The sequence below is a fragment of the Euprymna scolopes genome, chromosome 2 (genome assembly GCF_053919585.1).
Source record: "Euprymna scolopes isolate OS-2025 chromosome 2, ASM5391958v1, whole genome shotgun sequence".
NCBI classification, from domain to species: domain Eukaryota; kingdom Metazoa; phylum Mollusca; class Cephalopoda; order Sepiida; family Sepiolidae; genus Euprymna; species Euprymna scolopes.
Genome location: NC_136483.1, coordinates 190,674,205 through 190,678,199, shown reverse-complemented (window position 1 = coordinate 190,678,199; position 3,995 = coordinate 190,674,205). Strand labels below are relative to the sequence as shown.

General features: G+C 39.0%; 1 pseudogene; it reads right to left on the bottom strand.

The window, feature by feature from the left end:
* Positions 1–1,111: 1,111 nt before the first annotated feature.
* On the bottom strand, positions 1,112–2,044 carry LOC145241247 (general transcription factor II-I repeat domain-containing protein 2A pseudogene; annotated as a pseudogene).
* Positions 2,045–3,995: the final 1,951 nt, after the last annotated feature.

Below are 3,995 nucleotides of genomic sequence, written 5' to 3'. Positions count from 1 at the left end.
TACAATCATGGCTGATTCTTTAGTTGAAAACGGTCTTTATGATGAGTATTTACAAGTTTTCCAAGATTGTCAAGAACTAGATATTATTGAACCTGTTTGAGTTCCTCTGGAAGAATTTGAAAATTATTGCTGGGTTCTCCATAAACCACACAATAAGGAAAGTACTCTCTGTCTAGCATGGAAAAATATCTTGAACCTGAATGCCTAAACTTGGACTCGAGCAAACCGGATGCTGCAGATATCTGGCAACACTGGAAAAGGTCTTTTGACATATTTCTTGATGCAGCTGGTGAAACACAACAGACACCTAACAGACAGGCTTAAATTGAATTTGCTCATTAACCTTATCCCTCCAACTACCTTCAAACATGTTTTGGACAGCGACAGCTACAGTTCAGCTATGGGCATTCTGGAAGGAGTCTTCGTCCAGCTTAAAAATAGCATCTTTTGCAGTCACCTACTGGCTACTCATCCACAGCAACCCGATGAAAGCATAGACCAGTATATTCAAGTTTTAAGAAAACTTGCCAAGGACAGCGAATTTCGAGCAGTTACTGAAATACAGGCTAGGAACAAATATATCTGAGATGCCTTTATCAACAGAATTTTGTTGAATCATATTCGAAAAACACTTTTAGAAAATAAGATGCCCAATTTAAAATTGCTTATGACCAAGCACTAACACTCGAGACAGCTCAAAAGCAACTAACATCTTATTCTTAACAGAACTCCTCAGTAAATGTGTCTATTTAGACCAGGGATCTCAAACTCAATTTAGCTGGAGGCTGAGGCTGGGTGAGGCTGGGCCGCATCAGGTTTTCCACAAGAAAAAACTAAAAAAATTCTAATCTTCTCAAATGTCTTCTTTTTTTTATTTTTTAACACAAAATAAGATGAAAAAAATCAATAAACAAATGAATAAGAAAATAAATAAGAAATAAATAAAATCAATCAATCAATCAATCAGTAATGAATAAATAAATAAAATAAAAATTAGGATTGAAACGTCTGTATTAACAGTTCTTTAACCTTCTTCTGAACATGAATTGTCCTGAACATGAGTGGAACATTTGAGAACATGTACTTATCTTCTGAACGTGGCTTCTCTTGCCTACATCTTGCTGCTAGAGACCTGGCAGCGCTTCCTCTCGCAGAGCTGAGCCACATTTGGCTTGAGGGAGGAGGCAGTTGAGACCCTTAGTATGGCTTGAAGATGATCATCAGTAAGTCTGAACCTGTACTTGGACTTATTGAAGTTCAAGGTGGAAAAGAGCTTTTCGCACAAGTATGTGCTCCCAAAAAGGCACATGGTCCGCTTGAACATTCGGGAAAGCTCAGGGAAGCTGGGGGTCAATTTTCTCAAAAATTGCCCAAGCATGTCTACTTTCCTATTCATCTCCCTGAACTTCGCTTTCAGTTCAGAGTTGCACTGCAGGTCAATGAGCTCCATTTGAAGCACAGGTGGGGCATCTTGCACATCAAAGGAGAAGGGGTCCGCAAACATTTGAAATGTGGCTTTGTGCATCTTGAAGTCTGCAAATCTGTGATCAAATTCCTCCTGAAGCTTCAAAATGGCATCAACATACTTCTGGCCACTGAATGGTATGCCTGCATCTACAAGTGCCTTGCATGTTGGGAAATGGCACAGGTTTTTCTGAGAGAGCTGGGCTTTCCATAACATAAGCTTTGTGGAGAATGCTCTAATGTTGTAATATGCAACACTGACAAGTTTCCCCTGGCCTTGTAACTTCTTGTTCAGTGCATTAAGCTCATGTGTGATATCAACAAGAAAAGCCAAGTCCATGAGCCATTTGGGATCACTTAGCACAGGAACAGCCACCCCATCTTTCTCCATGAAGGCTTTCACTTCTTCCCTCAGCTCGAAAAATCTCCTCAATACTTTTCCCCTGCTGAGCCAACATACCTCGGTGAAGTAAAGCACATCCCCATATTCTGACTCCATTTCCGCTAAAAAAGCACGGAACCTTCGGTGCTTTAAGCCCTTGGATCTGATTTGGTTGATGCATTTCACAACCACAGACATCACATTGTCAAACTTGAGGCATTTGCTGCAAAGGGCCTGCTGATGGATAATGCAGTGCAGAGCAATGGCCTCCTCCACACCCTCCTCTTCCAGTTTTTTTTTTAACAAGTGCCACCAGTCCATTTTTCCTCCCTGTCATTGATGGGGCTCCATCTGTAGTAATTCCAACAAACCTCTTCCATGGCAAACCGGCATTCTCAATGGCATCACACAGCTGGTGAAATATCTCCTGAGCAGTGGTCTGGTCGTGCATTGGAAGTACTGTGAGCAACTCCTCCATCACTTCAAAATTGTCATCCACACCACGGACATAAATTGCGAGCTGGGCAGTATCGGTGATGTATGTGGTCTCATCAAGAGCGACTGAGTATGCACTGAAACATTTGGCTTTCTCACATAGTTGATCATAAATGTCACTTGACAGGTCAGAAATGCGCTCTGCCACAGTGTTGGCAGAAAGGCTTATGTTGCTAAAGTGCCCTTTCTTTTCTGGACAGACAATACTTGCAGCCTGTAGTATGCACTTTTTGACAAATTCACCTTCTGTGAATGGCTTTCCCGCCTTAGCAATCATCTCACTAACCACGTAGCTTGCTTCGATTGCTGCATTATTCTCTTTGGTAGCTTTCTTGAAGAAATCTTGTTGCCTCAGTAGACATGCTTTAAGATTGGCAACCCGGTTGGCTCTCTCATCTCCCTGGTATTTTGCATACTCCTCAGCATGTCGAGTTGTGTAATGACGTTTCAAATTATATTCCTTGTGCACCGCAACTTTCTCAGTGCAAATAAGACAAGTCGGAGTGCCCTGTGCTCAATAAAGAGATATTGCATTTCCCACTTTTCCTGAAATTGTCTGTGCTCATCAGCAACCTTTCTCTTCACTGCAGGCTTTGAAAAAGACATGTTTCGGGCTGTAATATATATGATCCCACTTGATGTCGCTGTCGCACTGAAGTTTCAATCAAGTGTTTAGCCGACGCACAAAAAAACGTTTTTTTTGTGTGTATGTAAGATATTCAAGTATTTTTTTTTAACTGAAGAAAGGTGGAAAAAAAAATGTGGTTTATTTTACTCACGTCTACGGTTCTCTTTGAAAGCGTTTGCGACGTAAATTTTACAGTTACTTGTAATTTTCCAGGAAAACTCCAAAATGTGTTTCTTTTCCTTTCTTCAAGCCTGGTTAAAATTGGTTGTTGGTTCTTTGAGGTTGTAAGTTCTTTAAGTGGATCGGGGTCAGAGAAAGAGAGAGAGGGGGGGGGAGAGGGAGAGAGTTAGTAGTAAATAGCAGGAGAGAGGAAGTTCAACTTGAAAAGAATTATATTTGTATGTTGAAATTGTCTATATGTCTATCAAATGTATATATAGGGTATAAATTTGAAGAAAGGGGGTGCAAAAAGTCCGCAAAGCATTTGTCATTTTTCTAAAAATGAACTTGAGAAAGAAAGATTATATTTATCTATTTCAACATATAAAAAAAAATTAAAACGTTATATACCCTAATTTTAATCTTAGCGACATCAATTACTTTATGATAGCAAAAACTATCCTGGGCAAAAACTGGACGGACAGTCGGTAGATAACTAACTTCAAAGGGATAAACCCCTATTGCCACCACTGAGCCCATCCCTTCCTTGTTTTATTTCAGATTGAGGAAGTTAAAACTTTTGAAACTAAAATAAAAAAAAAACTCAAAAACAAAATAAATTTGGATTCTTATTTTTCATTCTTTTTGTTTTTTAGAAATTTAAAATATATTCTAAAAAACGAATTAAATATTGGCAATAGCCATCTTTTATGCTAATACGAATATGAACAAGAATAAGTGACCATTTTATATTGAAATAAAAGTTCAATTATTCTTGTTTCAGTTTAATTGGAATTTACATGCATCAATTACACTTGGTCTATTAGTGACGGTCGGTACAACAAAACACGTGATTTATTTGATCAC